This window comes from Danio rerio, chromosome 5 (genome assembly GCF_052040795.2).
Source record: "Danio rerio strain M-AB ecotype USA chromosome 5, GRCz13ab, whole genome shotgun sequence".
NCBI classification, from domain to species: domain Eukaryota; kingdom Metazoa; phylum Chordata; class Actinopteri; order Cypriniformes; family Danionidae; genus Danio; species Danio rerio.
Window position 1 is genome coordinate 12,290,732 of NC_141025.1, and position 19,356 is coordinate 12,310,087.

Genomic DNA, 19,356 nt, shown 5'->3' on the forward strand with positions numbered 1-19,356 from the left:
ACAAAATGAGTATTGCAATAAATCGTTTGTATTTTTTCTCCTTAACCTCTTACTGTTCCTATTGCCAATAGAAAAAAAAATATGTGTCAAGCCATGAGAAGCGAACCGAAAACCATGGTAAAAAAACGTGGTATGTATTGAACCGTGGGCTAACTGTATTGTTGCATCCCTAATTACAATATTACTATATTTGTCATTTTACTCAATTCCAAAACTGTATGCGCTTGTTTCACTCAATATGTGATATGAGAATTTTCAAACTTCTCCATGCCTAAATATTACTAATACGAAGAAGAAAAATAAGACGACAAAAAAGTAGACTGCATGTTAAAAACAGGCCTATTTTATTAACTAATTGGATCCAGGTTTATTTTTTTATAAATTGTCCTTTAGCGAACCCTGATAAATAAAGGGAGTAAGCCACAGTGGAATGAACCGCCAATGTATCCAGCATGTTTTACACAAAAGATGCCCTTCCAGCTGCAACTCAGCACTGGGAAACACCCATACACTCTTATATTCACACACATAAACTGCAGACAATTTAGTTTATTCAATTCACCTATAGAACTTCTTTGGACTGTGGGGAGCACCTGGAGGAAACCCACGTGAATGTTGGGAGAACATGCAAACTTCACACAGAAATGCCAACTAACCCAGTCGGGACTCGAACCAGCAACCTTGGGAGGCAACCATGCTATCAAATGAGCCACCATGCCACTTGATCCAGGTTTAAATGAAGTAAAAAAAAAATAACAGTTTAACTATTTAAAGCCAGCACAATTATTAAAAAATGTTTGCACGGTTAGAATACCTCAAATATGACCAGCATTTAAATACACTAACAAAATGTATAAGGTTTAATGTAGGGCTGGGCGATATGACGATATACATCTTTACTCACAGCATGCATGATGCTAAGACCCTCAATGGGAGACTAGCAGAGTTAAGACCAATTAGGGATGCAACAATTATAAATTTTGGTTGTACAATTATAGTCAGAGGAATAATCACAGTTTCATGGTTATCACAATTATTAAGCATTCATTAATTTCAAAACACTACAAGTTTAGTAAATCTAAAATATATAAAATATAGCATAATAATAAAAACAAACATCAGTCCATTTTTCTTTGAAATTTAATAAGTGAAACAGGTTAATGGCATTAAAACACAAGTAATATTTTAATTGCTTAATTCCCCTATTTGAATTGGTTTGATAATCGAATGTACTGCAACTGCATTCCCTATATTTAACAAAAGTTGCTATCTACAGACAATTCTTCCCTCTAATGAGCCGTCAACCTCCCATCAGCTGGTTCTTTTCATTGAACAGTTTGATCTGGTTCATAAGCCAGACTGATCTGCTTCTCTGATTCTGATAAGGTGCTAAGAACCCGCTGGAGAGAAGAATTTGATTTAAAATCAGTTAGATCTCAGTCAGTTCCTCAAACAAAACTATTGCCTGGTGTCTGAAGACTTCAATCATTAATTTTGCTTCAGTTTAGTTCCTTTATTTATCAGGAGTGGCCACAGCAGAATGAACCGCCAACTTATCCAGAATATGGTTTAAGCAGCGGATGCCCCTACAGCTGCAACCAATTACTGGGAAACACCCATACACTCTTGCATTCTCACACATGCACTATGGCCAATTTAGTTTATTCAGTTCACCAATAGCACGTCTTTGGAGTGTAGTGGAAACCGGAGCACTCAGAAAAATGCAACGATGGCAGGACTTTCAATTTTAATGCTTAACATATGCAAAATTATGCAGGTGCTAAAGCTAGCAAGGCTAAAGAAGACTTCATAAATGAACTACAGTGCTTTATCAAATATTAATCTCCATCTCTCTCACAAATGTTATCTACATTCAAATCAGGTGAAGTTCATTGAAGATCGTTTCACTGCAAATGATAATTCCCTCATTTTGCTGAACGTGATGAGGTGCTGATTGCTGCTTTTCACAATGTCACAACGTCCCCTGTCGTATCCCTATAATTAAAAACCAGTGAAGTGGGTTTGGCAAGAAGGAAAGGGTCAGCACTGGAGAAACGGACCATTCAAGGAGGACTTGGGACCTCAGTTAAATCAACCTGACTTTACAGAGATTAACTTCAAATCCACCGCTGATACAGCCCAGAAACATTTAACACAGGACAACAATGTCTTTATACAAAACTATCACTGGAACTAATTGAGATTCCCAAAGCGAGACTGCAACAGCATAATGATACAATAAATAATACTAACAATGCATTGTTATAATTCCATGAAATCTAATTACGCAGATGTCAAACACAAGCTTTTCAGCTGACACCACTTATACAGTACCTGCAGCAAATCAACAGAATGTAGTGCTAATTGAAATATTGACAATTATACAGCATTGTTTAACAAACTGTCTGATCAAACACAAGTGTCCTTTATTGACATGTTTACCACCATAAGACACGTATCATGTAAAATAGACTACGACCTATTTGTATTAAAACAAACAATTAATTGTCCAACCCAACCGCTAACAAAAACCAAACACCTCTAAAAAAAAGCTCATTCTAATGTAATTTAAAAAACATCTATTCACAACTCAACTCTTTAAAGGGATTTCTCCCATTTTGTCAAGTAACCAAATATAGTATTTCTTTTGATGCGGTGGCCAATATTAATGTAATGTAAGCCTACTTCAACACTTTTTAGTAATCTTTCAGTCTGATTTTAAAAAATGACTTCTATTAGTTTTGTAGTTGCAAATCATAGTGCAAGTGAAAAAGGATTTTAAAAGTCAAAAGGGAAAATTACCAACCAAATTAAACAAATGAACTCTTTTTGTAAAAGTGAACTGAAATTGTAAGGGATAGTTTACATTTACATTTAGTTATTTAGCAGGCGCTTTTATCCAAAGCGACTTACAAATGAAAATTTTTCATACGACATACAAATGAAAATTCACCCAAAAATTTTAATTCAATCGCCAATGAACTAACCAAACTTATCCAGTATATGTTTTACACAGCAGATACCCTTCAAGCAGCAACCCAGTACTGAGAAACATCCATACATTCATTCACAACGATCAATTTAGTTTATTCAATTCACCTATAGCACATCTTTTTAGACTGTAGGGGAAACCAGAGCAACCGAAGGAAAACCCACAATAACACGAGAAGATGCAAACTCCACACAGAAATGCCAACTGACCCATCCGAGGCTCGAACCAGTGATCTTCTTGCTGTGAGGCAACTGTACTAATTACAGAGGAACCAGGTGACCCCCAAAATATACATACAAATATAACCAAATTAAAACTAGTAGACTACTGATTATAAACATTGAGGTTTCAAAAACTGAAATTATTCATCAGAGCAAGAAAAAGCTTTATGTTCAAGCAAGAAAAAGCTTTATGGTCAAACAACAATACTCATTCATTCATTCTCTTTCTTTTCGGCTTAGTCCCTTTATTAATCTGGGGTCACCACAGCAGAATGAACCGCCAACTTATCCAGCACGTTTTTACGCAGCCCATACCTTTCCAGCTGCAACCCATCACTGGGAAACAAAAAAGTTTTTTTGTCTGTTTAAAAGCAGAGGCTTGGATATCTCTTTCAATATATAAAACAATCATATATTCCTTGCAGAAAATATTCTGAGGGCCATCAAATTTATATGTAAATCAGCAAAAATGCTGGAGGTGGTTGACTTAAAAAAATAATAAAACACTGCAGCTAAAGAGTCATGGTTAAGTAAATTACCCTTGTACAGTTCAAATTGACTATCCTTTTGTTTGCGATGAAAACAGCCACTGAATTATAGGGCACATAGTTTACCCCTTTTTTATGATTTAATATTAGTATTATGGTTCTTCTGAGCATGCCAGTTTAGGTTCCGTTTAAAATACAGTTCAGATTTTTTATTATAATGTGTTAAAAAGTGTTATGTTGGGGGCGTGTACACAGCTCACTGTTCTAGGGGCGTGTTGCTTCAAATGAAAATTAGTTTTGGCTTCCCGCCCAACACAACAAGGGGCGTAGCCAAGAGCTCACCCGCTCTGTGTTTGCAACAGACAGGCAGACTGAGAGAAGGAGCAGGAGTGAGAGGATCAGCATTCAGCTGTATATGTACGACTCGGACACAGACCAAGCAAAGAGTACAAAATCATTTGAGTCTTTGTATAGTTTTACAGCCAACTGTGTGCTAGTCTCAAGTGCCGAGCTTATACACCGAGACTAATAACCACGCACACTGAATAAACTTTGACTGAGGCACCTGATGCACTGCTCGAAGCCGCGACTTGGCACACCAGACACTCTCAAACATGAAGTGTCCCAGATCGTCGCGCCATGCATTTTAGAACTTTAAACACAGGTTTCCATCAGGGCACACACAACGGCGCCCCAAGTCGGTGGCTGTCCGCAGTGCCCAGCCGCCGAATTGAAGCGGCGCCGCATGCACCCCGACAGAAACCCACGCCCAGAATTACAAAATGCATGGCAAAATGCACTCTTCCAGCTGCACCTAGTTAAAATCACAGTGAGATTCTGTGATCGCAAGAAATGCAAACGGCTGAAGTATAAGGTAGACGCAATGAAAAGTACACGTTTACAAACCTACCTAAAGGTACAACCAATAATTCCGATTAGAGCAATTATGTGGAGAATATTGATCTTGTGTTGAGCCCAATGAGCCTTGCATCTAAAAATAGAGCAAGGATGTTCCTTTAGTGATATCGGTTTGACTCGCACTGAAACGTCAAACGACAAACTGAGGATTTGGTGACGCGCGCCTGTCAATCAATATTGGTGGGCAGGGGGACCGCACTCCTTGCGGTTGCTCTGAAAACCGCTGCAATTGGTCCACAGTTTTTATGTTGTTAAATTGGAAAACAAAAAAGCACTGTGTGTGTTTATATCACCCCAATATGACGGTCTTTACACTATACTTACACACATGTCTGTCCAAGATTTTTTTACCATAGGTGCCCTTTAATCTGCTGTTAAAAAAAAAAAAAAAAAGCATTAGATAAATATTTTTCTAATTGTTTTGCATAAGTTTATTAAATCAACCTCAGTCCTGAAAAATTACTACATTTTTAGAAAATTACAGAACTCTTTACTTGCCAAATTAAAAACTGATGTCACTCAAACACCCAAAAATGACATTTTAAATTTAAAAAGTAATTGTGGACTGGATTTTTTACCGTTTATCAGTCTTGGACATGTGAACGATCAGTAACATTGGCTTCAATGCATTGTTAGATTTATTTTTTCTCCCTAATTTACTGTTGGTGACTGTTTTTGCCCCATTGACTTTGATTATAACCACATTTGATGGTGCATAAATACAGTCTTTATTTTTGTTTACTCCATCCATGTAGTTCTGAGCGCCGAGATGCATTTTTTGATTTTCTAATCAAAATCAAAGTGCATAATAAAATTAAGTGCATAAAGGTAATTCTCTCTCTTACACACACACACACACACACACACACACACACACACACACACACACACACACACACACACAAACTGTATTTGCTGTTATACTCCATATACAATCCAGAAACTAACTTTTGTTTTTTTGTTTTTTTGCACGGGCATTTCTAAAGGGTTATTGGTACCAACTGACGATCGCCAGTAAAACTTACAAATCTTACAAATGGTTATAATGGAATCAATGGGGCAAAAACAGTCACCAACAGTAAATTAGAGAGAACATATGAAAATTAATCAAAAACAATGCATCAAAGGCAATGTTGTTTCACATGTGCAAGTCCACAATTGTTTCAATGTCCAGTCCACAATGTCCAGTCCACAATTACTTTTTATATTGAAAATACGTCAGTAGCTGTTTCTATCCACTTATTTATATGCTCATTTTGCATATGCGAAATGGACTGAGGTTGATTAACAGATTTATGCAAACATTTTTGGAGGAAAAAAAATGTATCTGATGCAGTTTTACAGCAGATTAATTCAGTGGATGGTTTCATCCATAACAAAAGGCTATTAGATTTGCCCAGAATGTATTGTTGAGTTTAGAAAATTTAAAGCATTTTCTTAAAATATGTGTTAAAATAAGATATCACCAAAAAACAGAAAAAGTTGTGGCTAAAATCACCCCAGAGTGGATGGAAACATCCCCAACAGTACACAATGGTTAGCAATACACTCCATTTATCCAACTATCCCTTTAAGAGGAAAAAAAAGATCAAAAAAGCAAACCACAATCTAAAAGAGAGAAAACAATTCATCATCCTAGAAGCAGTGTGCACGGATAAAATACGATTTGTTTTTCTATTCCGCCACAGGCCTGAGGATCTGCGTGTCTCAGATGTCTATATTCTCCTCACGTAGCGTACACTGGAATAAAAGAGCCGATTCCGACTGCAAAGCTCATACGGGATCAGGTGTTAACCCCCAGACGGTCTTCTCCACACATGTTAGCTCAGCGGCAGACTAGAGCAAATAACCATTTACAGACCCGTATGGAGAGACCAGTGCATCTGTTGAGACTGGAGCATCAGACTCTCAAAAATCTGAAGACAAGAACAGCTCGAATTCTTGTCGACAAGTTTAGACATTGGAAGATCAGCCCTGAAGTCAAGCATTTGGGACTGCAAACATGGAGGAGCCAAGAACGGGCTGCACAATATATCATTTGAGCATCGATATCGCAATGTGTGTGTCATTATAGATGACCAGTAACCACAGGTTAAAACACAGGAGATTAGTGAAGACACTACAGAATTTAATCATAATAGAATGAAAGTTCATCATCCATCCATGTGTTTAAGGCCTGTGTGAGCATTTTGAGTGAGTTTAAAACCGTTCAATAACTATAAAAAAAAAATAGTTTAATAAAGATTCATTTTATTGAATAATAGTTTTTTTTTTTTACAATACTTTTTATGATAAAGACAATGCAGTGTTATTTTACATTTAATTATTCATTTTCTGTACCCAAATACTGTTAGACTCCTCACAGAAAACCATAAAGTATGTGATTATTTCTCTTTAATATTTGCTTCATTGTATTTATGACTGTAGTTTGTTTGTTGTAAATAATAAACTGCATAAATGTATTTATTTTTCATGCCCCTACAAAATCATTATTTATAAATTAATGACTTTCCAAATTTTATTTACATCACAATATATAAAATCACAGAGAAAAAAATACATTTTTCAATGTAAAAAATTTTCAAATATTGTTCAGGCCTACAACAGATGGTTGTTATCTGGATGATTAACAGATTTAAATAAAAAATTTTAATTTGAAAGGGTGTGGATCGCAAAAAAGCTGAGATTATTTCGATAACCTATATCAAATATGGTAACAAGCATTAGTTTATAAAAGTTCTTAAAGTTCATAAGCACATTATCCGGAACAATGTGAATATAGCACTATCTAAATGTAAAGGTTTTATATACAGTGCTCAATGTATACGAGAACACCCCTTACAAATCTCTCATTTAAATTAATATTTTCTTTAGTAAACTTTACAATATTATATTTGTGCATTTACAGTAGATTAGTCATTACTGAAGCTAAATCTGAAACTAATCTAACAAAATAATTCATGACAATGCTTCAAAACTTTTATGCGCAAATTTAAACGTTTGGCAAATATATTCAATACATTTTAACAATAGCAAAATTAAAAAGAAACAAAGTTTATAAAATTGTGTAGTTTGTAATTTTTTTACCAATATTTTATTTATAATATAGTATAAATAAACTACATATATTTTTATATATAATACTTTACAAATATTTATTTAGATTGCTAGAGATGTTCAGTGACTAAAATATTATTATTAATATCTCGGTTTAATAAATCTGGTTTGTTCAAATGCAACAAAATGTTACCTATATTCACCGTGAAATGGATAAAAATATTCATTTTGAAAATGGGATGCACTCACTTATGTTGAGCACCGTATAAGATTTTATATACAATTAATTTAATTGAACTTAAAACACTGTAGTTATTTTCTAAGTTAATGTTTAAGAGGTTTTAAATAAATGGTAGCATAGTGTAACGTACTTTGTGATTCTGCTTGGCCTTTCTATGCGGCTGTTAAAACCACCACATCAAACCTGCAGCTCTTTTATTAAAAAGTAGTAAATGGGTCCAATAAGCCTTTTAAAAATAGCAATGATCAGATAAATCGCAATTTGATTTTTATTTCTCTAAGTCGTGCACTAAATCCATGATCGGCTTTACCTTCAGGTTCAGCACTCATAATTTAAAAGCTACGTCAGTCCTCACATGAAGGGGAATACACAAGCATGCTCAAGACATTGAAGAGTCTTTATAGTGCCATTCAAGAAACCTAATGAAAACGAACATTGTCATATTATACTCTTTCCATGACCTTTGAAAGTATTGCATGCTTACTTGAAACTGAAAGCATTAGAAAATCATCTAAATTACTGAAAAGATTCAATTTAGCAGTAATGGATGGTTGAAGTGGTGTATGACAGACATTGCAGTTCTGCAAATATCTGCAAGAGTTACTTAGTGGAAGGCAGAACTTGATTATTTTTTTCAAAATACTGAAAAAAGTTATGTTTAATGGAGCAAAGACAAATTTGCATTATTTCAGATAAAATATCTGAATTATAATACTTTTTTTTCTGGAAAAAGTAATTTTTCTTAATAAAAGCAGTTTAAAAGACATTTTAAGTCAATACTATTAGCTCCTTTAAGATTTTATTTTTCGACTGGCTACTGAAAAAAACACTTATCCAATAACTTGCCAAAATAACATTGCTTATTTAACCTATAAATAAAGATTAGCACATGTATCTTGCAAAACGACTAGAAAAATGTCATCATATCAAAGACTTTTTATGGGTGTGATTTTGTAGGGGTGTGAAAAATATATCTATATCTAGTTATATTTTTTATGTAATTTACATATAACAAACAAACTATGTATCCGGTGAGAGTCTAACAGTATCCGGGTACAGAAATACAGAAAAGTAATTAAGTGTAAAATAACATTGCAGTCTTTGTCATAAAAAAATTATAAATAATACTATTATTTAATAAAATTAATCTTTATTTAATGCTTAAAATACTTTATAATTAAGCTTTTAAATTGCACTTAAAGCTTAGCACTAGTATCTTGAAAATGACAAGAAAAATATAACGTAATCATGGCAAAGACAAAAGAAATTAATCATAAGAAATGTGTAATAAAAAATATATATATGTAAAACAAATGTAAAAAAAAATAATAAATCCATTAACCAGCATATTAAACAGAAATAACATTTTCACAAAAGGGCTAATTATTTTTTACTTCACTGTACACACAAAGGGAAGGGTTTTTTTATCATCTGTCACTGTATATGCAAACTTTCAATAAATACTGAATGAAAAGGTTAAAATTCATGAGATTCAAAATTGTATGAAGTCAAGAAGTAGCCCACTGATTACTTTTAAACCAATAGCAGGCTCTCAAAATTGTTTTTCCAAAATAAAAAAAGGTTTCTTATAAGGACATTTTTTACATGATTTAAGAAGGTAAAAAAAACCACTTTTAAATAACATCTTTGTGAGTCTTTTATGAAGTTTGTAACATTATGACTTGACTCTTTGTTAATGTTTGTTGACAAACTGAACCCAAAAGATAATGTACAATAACTGTATCGTTATAGATGGCGTTATATTAAAATCACAAACAAAATAATAGTAACATATATGAGTTTATCAGTTGATGTAAGGCATGTGTAGATCATTCCAAAAACTAAAAATACCACCAGTTTATTAAGGTTAAGTTTTTTTTACACAATTGTTCATTCTGCTTGATATACTTTTAGAAAAGTATTCTTTGCAAGCTCTAAACAGGGAAATTACATTAACTGAGCAGTAACATTGTTCACAGTCAATTAGTGCTAATGTTGTTTTGAGGTCATACTTAAGCAACCAAATATTAAAAATTAGCATGGTAAATAATACAGGAAATGTGTCACTATTTAAAAATATGAACCAATGTGCAAATATAAATGCTATTCAGCATGCTACTTTTAATAGGCAAATAATGCTTTAGGTTAAAACCAACTTTAACCAAATAACCAGCTTAAACAAACAAATGTCACTAAAAAACACACAAAATTCACAAGCTTACAAAGTAGACACACAAATAAGCCATTTGCCATCAATTACCAAACGAAAACACTCGTTTTAAATTCACAAAACCAAGTTCACTTACCAAACAACTCGGTGTGAGTTAAACCTTCACGCTCCATTTCGTCCCCAAAAGTTCCCGCTCTAAACACATACGTCACACGTCATGCGCAATAAATAACCTCTGCAGGACACGTCTAAAAAGCCACACCCATTACGTACAACTGCAGTCATTTGATTGGCCAATGAATCTGTACCTGAATTCCTATTACAACAAAGAGCATAGAATCACCAGTTGATTTAAAGCTGTTTGATTAGAAGAGCAACTGTTGGTAAATACATGAAAATGAATATATATATATATATATATATATATATATATATATATATATATATATATATATATATATATATATATATATATATATATATATATTATCTTATTTATTTATTTATAATATGCTTGAAATAAGGCAGTTATGTGTGAATTAAGATGATTTAGGGAAAATTTTTATAATCAGACTGATCACTATTTGTAATTATTTATTAATCATTTACTGTAATTATTTATTATTTATTTAAAATGTTTATAAAAATGACTGAATTGATTAGCCTACAATGACAGGAAAAAAACAGATGGTAATATAAATATACATTCATAATTCGAAAATGTATTTTATTATTATTATTATTATTATTATTATTATTATTATTATTATTATTATTAATAATAAATAATAGTCAAACATTTCTCTCTGAAATATTCAACAATTTAAGAATATTAATTTATGCATTAAAATATTTCAATTCTTTATTAATAGTCACCTTACATAAATAAAATAATAATTATTTATTAAAGTTTTTTTAAGTTTATTTAAATTATTGACAATATCATGTGATATGTAGTAGGGGTTAGGTGAAGCAATCCAACAGTGATGAACAGGGTAGTGCTGGAGAGTCCTGGATGGAGCTGAAAGGGGTAGAAATGAAGTGTCCTGGATCGTGCAGTCAGTAGCCACAGAATGCTGGGAGACTGAGCAGTGATGGTAAGGCCAGACGAGAGGTGGTAAAAGCCTAAGAAAAGTTACTGCAGACCAGAGATCCTGGAGAGTTGCCACCTCACCAGAAGCAGATGACACCAGCAGCCAGGGACTTACAGAACAGCAGGGCTGGGACAGAAAGACAAGACACACAGACAGACAGGGGGAACTAGACTAAGAAACAAAACTACTAAACACAAAAAATACTGAAAATATTGAAAAGAAAATCAAAGAGAAATAAAGTTGGATTTAACTTTTAACTAAATAAAACAGGAAGAAATAAAACCAATAAAAGTAACCAGGGGTGCCCAAACTCGGTCCTGGAGGGCCATAGTTTAGCTCCAACAACACACATGCCTGGAATATTCTAGTATACATAGAAAGAGCTTGATTAGCTGGTGCAGGTGTGTTTAGCTGGGGTTGGGACTAAAATAAGCAGGACATTGACCAGGGCCGGAGTGGGACTCCTTTTCAGCTCTGGAGTTTCAAGCCTTAGACCGGCCCACTTCAGTTTACGACTGACTACATTTAAATAACATCATTTTCAATTCAGTACTTCACAATGAAGATTTATTTGAACAGTTAACACAATATAATGTTCTACAGTATCAGAATCTATTTTTTGTAAGAGTTAAACATATTCAATATATAAATATTCATAAATATTCAAACCTTGAAATAAAAAATATCAAATAAATACAAATATGAATTAGGCCACATGTATAAAATAAAGAATAAAATGAAATGTATTGAATTTTCTATTGACACTATCATGTCTTCTTCAAGGAAACAGCTGCTTTATAACTTTAAATATTTGTCATAAATATAAGAACATTATAGGGTAAATCTCCAACGCTATTCTTTAAAACATCACAATGTCCTTTTCTGCAATATCTGAATATATGTTGTGAGCCTATTTGTTTGGATTTATTAACTATGATGCATTTCAGTTTTGAATATTTATGTTTTGAATAGTTTGCATTTGAGAACTTAGAATATTCATATGTGTTGCTGAGATGGATATTCTGTGGATTTGGCATTGAGGATATGTAGCATGTTAAAAATTGTGTGCAGGCTCTTTAAGTACTGCATCTGTCAAATCTGATGGCAGTGAGTTCTTTAGAAGACAGCGGAGTCACACAGTTTTCTTTACCACATCCGTGATGGTTGAACTTTGAGGTTATATTTTGTTAACTTTATTTTTATTTATGTATCTCTAAGTAAAGAATAAAAGTCAACATCTGACAAGAAACGGACTTCATAAATTTCTTTATTGGACATCATTAACCTGCAGGCTGCATTCTGCTTATGTGGCAGTGAGAAAGTAAATAAAAAGAGTAGAGCTGTGGTAAAATAATGAATAAAAAGATTGAGGCTATGGTCAAATAAATAAATGAATAAAAAAAGTGTGACTGCTCAGAGTGCAAGTAGCTAACATTAGAGACACTGGCCCTTGTGGCCAAAAAAACAGACTGGCCCACAGGGAATACTCCCGGTCCTCCCGATAAGCCAATCCGGGCCTGACATCGACCCTCCAGGACTGAGTTTGGGCACCCCTGAACTAAACACTTAAAGCTACTCAATTAAACAAACAAATAAAGAATAGAATAACTTAAAGAAGCAAACTTGTAAAGAATAAGCCAGACAGTGAAGACACTGAAGGCCTACTAAAAAAGACAAACATACAAACAGACAAAGCACAAAGACAACTTACACTCACAAACAGCACAGAGGAAAAACAAGCAAGGTCAAGTAACAAGCAACAATGAACAGACAAATATAAACAATATAAAGGGAGGAAAGAACATGAGGACCAAGTATGAAGCTGCGGTCCATCTGGACTTTTCTTCTTACAGACTTCAATTCATACGCACGCAAATGCGTCAGAACTCTGACCAGTGAAATCGCATCACTTGACTGCGTGAGACTTATCGAGGATCAAAACATGACCTCTCTGAACAGAAATGTAAAATATGGACCAATCGCTCGCTTTTTTAAATGTCTAATAATCTTGTTTATTCACGCTTCTTTCCGCAGCACCGCACTACAGAATTTTGCAAACTCAAACTCTAGTGTGACCGCAGCTTAAACACTGAGACTAACCAGAACTAGATGAGGGCTAAACAAGGGGGTGTGGCATCTGGAAACAAGGAGACAGGAACAGAGGAGCATGGTGAACACAGACACAGGTTAAGCCATGTGCTTAGACCAAGAGACCATCTCCTGCTCTCCCTCGTGAAGCAAATACAGAAGTAAATGAAACTGCAATTCATCGAAATTCCACTAGGCCTGGCGCTATAATACAGCAAATTTCTATCGAGCCCAATGTTAAAATGGCCAACTTTACAGCAGAAAAAAAAGGTGTTTACAGCCTGGTACAAAGAACGATTTTGGTTTATAACTAATATTACCCATCATGACAACTGTGAGGGGGCGACTTTTTTTTTATAACTCATCCGTTTCCTTGACATTAAGTTATAATAAGTCTGCATAATTAAGAGCGTGTCCACTTGAGTGAAAGCTAGGTCTTGCTGGTTGCCGTCTCGTCACCTCAGCTGATTCCGGCTGATTAGCCACTGAACTTGCCATATACATCCTATTTTTGTTTTGTTTTATGTGGCTTTACACAGTCAATTGCCTTTTGGAATTATTTCCTACAATTATCAGATAATGGCATGCTGTGTGCACTTACACATGCTCACAAACCATTCATGTGGCCTCAATTTTGAATTGGGAGGTCCAGGAAGGTGGTGGTGGTGGTGGTGGTGGGGGGGTGGGGGGTGTTGAAGACGATAGTGAGTGGGCTAGGGTGTCGCAGACGAAAGTGAAGAGTTGGGGAGTCGCAGAAAAAAAAATGAACGTAAACAGCAGACGGGGGAGGAGTGCAGTTTAGGAGGGTAAAATGAGATTTCAGAGGTGCCAGATCCGGAATGTTTCGGCACAAATTAAGCCCTGGTCAGAACACAAATGAGTCGCAGGTAATTAAGTATTAAGCGTTTCTCCCAAAGAAAAGCCTGTCTAGGCAAAATGTTAGCAGGCGTCTGTAGCTCCGCCTCTTTGCCCTTGTTTTGTGTCCCCCGGTCGGTGCGATGACGCACGATCAAAATGGCGACAGTCGGCCATGCCTACTTGTAGCTTCTTTTGCGCTCTTCAGAAAGTCGTAACGGATACTACAGCCATATCTTTTACTGTCTATGGCTCAGAAACAAGATAAACATAGACACATAAAACATAGACAACACAGAAATGACAGATAAGGAAGGGCTATGACAAAAATATTGTAATTATATATTAATAGTCTTTAAAAATATATACAAAAACCTTATATAATTATAATGTGAATTATTTTTAATTTCTGTTGATTTTTGTGTAAAATTTGACCTGGATATGATCTTGACAAGTAGAAATTGTAAAGCACAGCATTTAGCACATCTCTTTTCAAGCATGTAAATGATAATCCTGTGTCTCCTGACATGTGTTTGTTTGCGCCGGGAACTCTTTGCAATCATGCGCTTTGATGTGTCGCTCCACCTTTCTTTATTACCTTTGAGCTTTCGTCTGTTTTCCTTTCCTGTTTATGCCTGCTTCTGTAATCCATCCATTACAGGTCTCGTTTTGTCTCTGTTTCTTCCTCTGCCAGGCGTTTCTCTCGAGAGCCTGGATTCTGTTGTTTCGCTTCTTCCTTCCCAACAGCTTGTGCACCAAATGGATGTGAAGTATTCCCTCTTCTCTACACCTGACCTTCTGTTTACTGCTGCTGTTCTGAAGAGGAGGGAACAGTTCTCCTCTTGAACATTACTATAGTCCTGGTAGGATGGAGAGTTGTAGTTCTTCATATACTATTAGTGCTTCAGTATGTGTCACTGTGACCTGACCTTTGTTGTGTCTTGAAGCGGATGTGAATGAGAATTTCTTTCTCAGAAAAATACATTTTCAAGTAGCATATTTGCTCCCAGTTCAATTGCAATGCATGCAGTTTATTTTTTTCAGGTGAAAAGCTCCTGCTACAAGATTTTGCAGATAATTTAGAGCAGGGGTTTTCAAACTGTAGGAGGCGCCCACAGGGGAGCGCCAGCACCTATTAAGAAGAGCGGCGAGACATTGAGGCGTGCACTCGAGTAAATTATGATGACAATTTTAATGCGTGCTCTATAGGGAATAATATGATTAACATTAGCTCCACAGCTAACTATCAGGCACCTGTAGAGTTAATGCGTTCCAGTAAAATATACACAAATAAAATGGACAAAATGGAGCCATCTGACAAAAACATGCCCTTCTAAATCAAATCAGCAGGATGCCCATCTGGATCTTCCACTTCCTTTGTACTGGCTACGTTTACATGGACATCAGTAATAGTTATTTGCCTTAATCTGAACGAGTTCTTTTTGAATGTTGTGTCATCAGGCTATCCACGTTTCCTGCACATCCCATGTAATTTTGGATATTTCATCTTTAATTTCTCGAATTTAACTGCAGTTTGGCAGTTTAACTTTTACTCATGAACATTTCATTTATTTTTCTGTGACAAACTGGATTATTTGACGCGAATATGAAGGACTGGTGGAGGAGTGTTGTTTTATTGACACCGCACGTCGAATGAAAAGGAAAAAACTTTAGCATTTGGTGATGTGTGTGTGTGCGCACATGTACAGTCCTTTACTGACAGCCGTGTGTGTGGATCTTGTCACAAAATGCGGCGAAAATTCCTACATGACGGTAGTAGTTTGATTGCAGTGTTTCAATAATGCCACTAATATATGCATACTCCACGGCTGTATATTTATGTATCAATGTAACTAATTACATGCAGCAAGTAATATGTAAATGATGTTTGCGCATGCATTATAATTTTGGCTCAAGAGAGGGGTGCCTAAAAGTTTAAAAAGATGTTACATGTATTTTTTTTTCTTCTCTTTTTCTACATCACTTTTTTTTGGAAGAGACTATAAAGGGTATTGAAAACAAATATACAGTGATCAACATACTGTAAATGAGTACAGTCCATTTTAAAAATTTATATTTTTATCCATTTTACATTAAATATAGGTCATATTTTTGGTGCAAATGAAAAAAAAAAACAGATTAACTAAACAGATATTTTTATTTAAACATTTTAGTAACCAAACATCGTTAGGAATAGAAAGATAATACTTGAAATTTATGCAAAATTTGGGTGGGTATTTCATACATTTTAGTTTCTCTTGAATTTTGTTCTTGAAAAAACAAAAAATTTAATATTTTTCCCTATAACATACAAATTTGGGAGTACTATTTTTGGACCGTTATTATAAGTTAATTTGTTAGATTAGCTCCAGATTTGCCTTTAGTGCTAACTTATCTAATGTACACTACCTGAGTAAAGACTTGTCACCTATACATTCTATTCTAATTGATCATTTGGTATCAAAAGTGGCTTTTACGAAAGGCAATGGCCTCTAGATTCCGCTTATTTTAACAAAATAAAATATGATCATGCCTTGATTTTTAAATTTTTTAATAAGGACAGTTAGATCTGACTTCACGAAGACAAAAGTCTTGTCACTCAACAGAAATAATGTACAGTATAGAATGTAAAGTCATGGTGCAGTGGGAAAGGAATGAATATTGTGTATGACTCCATCATGAGCTTGGAGGACTGCATCCATACATCTCTGCAATGACTCAAAATCACTTATTAATAAAGTCATCTGGAATGCCAAAGAAAGTGTTCTTGCAGGACTCCCAGAGTTCATCAGGATTCTTTGGATTCATCTTCAGTGCCTCCTCCATCTTACCCCAGACATGCTTGATAATGTTCATGTCTGGTGACTGGGCTGGTCAATCCTGAAGCTCCTTGACCTTTGCTTACAGGAACTTTGATGTGGAGGCTGAAGTCTGAGAAGTAGCGCTATCCTGCTGAAGAATTTGCCCTCTCCTGTGGTTTGTAATGTAATGAGCAGCACAAATGTCTTCATACCTCAGGCTGTTGATGTTGCCATCCACTCAGCAGATCTCTTGCACGCCCCCATACTGAATGTAATCCCAAACCATGATTTTTCCTTTACCAAACTTGTACAATAGCTCTTAATCCTTTTAGCTTGGCTTGAATAAAAGCACTTTTTAAACATTTTAATTTAAGGTCGATATTATTAGCCCCCTCAAGATTCTTTTTCTTCGATTGGCTACAGAACAAACAACTGTTATCCAATAAACTTGCCTAATTAATTAGGATAATAACTTTATCTCAATTAAGCTGAATACTAGTATCTTGCAAAATATCTAGTAAAATATTACTCATGACAAAGATAAAAAGAAATAAGTTATTAGAAATCAATCATTAAAACTATTATATTTAGGAATGTGTTGAAGAAAATCTCTCCATTAAACAGCACTTGGGAATTATTTTTAAAGGAATTTACATTTCAAAGGAGGACTAATAATTTGAACTTCATTTGTATATTCTTAACATAAATGATAAGCTTTTGTCAGATTTATTCTAGGTCACACAAGACATCAGCAATGCAGAGACCTGCGTGAAGCTCATTTTTATTCCTCGCACTTAGTCAGCTAGCTTTTTACTTATTTCCTTTTGAACGATTTCATTTCAAATTATTATTTCTTGATTGCTTTTTTTTATAGCTCAGGAGCTTTAAATGAATAAACTAAGTGAGTGAGGAATGCATAAACAACCTGGATATTGATATAATAATATCTAATTTCTTTTGCTGTACATTATGTTCTTCAATTCTTTTTTCTGTCTTAATAGTTGAATTGTTTTTGGCTAAAATGAGAAAGTATTTAAGCACTCAGGTATTAATTACATAATTAAAGTGTAGTATGAACCTGAAAACAGTTTGTAACTTCTTTAAAAAGGATATCACCGCTGTGTAAGCTGCAAAATAAAATTATTTTAGAATGTCACATGCTTGTGTTTTAAACATTCAGAGTACAAACGTTTTTTTCCACCACTGAACTAAAAAATTAAACAGGTAATTGTGACTTTTATCTACAATTCAAGAGTTTAAACTTAGCTCACAATTTATACATAACTTGTTTGGCGTGCTGTCCCAGGAGAAAGCCCTGAGCTCAAGGGATCCTCGAGCCCAGAGCTCCCCCTTTTGCAGGTTGAGGGGAGATTGAGCTCAGGTTGATCTCAAACTCCCCAGCTGCTGAGGCCAAGGCGAACTTCCTGAGAGTAAGACATTAGATTTATCTATAATATAGAGCACATTTGGATGGTGGGAGGAAACCAGGGAACCCGGGGGAAACCCACGCGGACACAGGGAGAACATGCAAACTCGGCACAGAAATACCAGATGGCCCAGCGAGTGGTCCCAAGTCACTATATATATATATATATATATATATATAAATAAATATATAAATAAAAAAAAAATAAATAAAATAAAAAAAAAAAAAATATATATATATATATATATATATATATATATATATATATATATATATATATATATAGTGACTTGGGATCCTTTGATTGGAGGATCATGATTAGCTAATGTGGACCAGCTGGGTCATTCATGAGCACATGCTCCTCTTGAAATTAGTTTAAAATTAAACTTCATTTCTTAGTTTTTTTTTCGTAGAATTTGTCTCAATTCTGATTTTTTTTCCTCAAAATTGTGAGATATAAACTCATTCATCATTCATTGACCCTAGTATATAAGAGGGAATGAGAGTGTAAGGGAGTGTATGGTTTCCTAGTGATGGGTTGCAGTTGAGCATAAAAAAACAGAAAACATGTATACAGTTGAAGTAAGAATCATTAGCCCTCTTGAATTATTAGCCCCCCTGTATATTGTTTCCTCAAAAAGGAGAGAAGATTTTTTCAACGCGTTTAAACATAATAGTTTTAATAACTCATGTCTAATAACTGATTTATTTTATCTTTGCCATGAAGACAGTAAATAATATTTGACTAGATATTTTTCAAGACACTAGTATTTAACCTAACATGCCATTTAAAAGGCTGAACTAGGTTAATTAGGTTAACTAGGCAGGTTAGGGTAATTAGGCAAGTCATTATATAATGATAGTTTGTTCTGTAGACAATCAACAAATATTGGTAAAAAGGCTAACAATTTTGACCTTAAAATTATTTTAAAAAAATGTAAAGCTGCTTTTATTCTAGCCAAAATAAAACAAATAAGACTTTCTGTAGAAGAAAAAATATGATCA

General features: G+C 34.4%; 1 long non-coding RNA gene across 18 annotated transcripts in view; it reads right to left on the reverse strand.

Moving 5' to 3' along the window:
* LOC141385763 (uncharacterized) overlaps positions 1-10,288 on the reverse strand; it is a 163,528-nt gene extending 153,240 nt beyond the window's left edge. For all 18 annotated transcript variants that reach the window (XR_015490848.1, XR_015490842.1, XR_015490849.1 and 15 more), the window contains exon 1: positions 10,224-10,288. This is a non-coding gene — a long non-coding RNA (uncharacterized LOC141385763). The remainder of the gene's footprint in view (positions 1-10,223) is intronic.
* Positions 10,289-19,356: the final 9,068 nt, after the last annotated feature.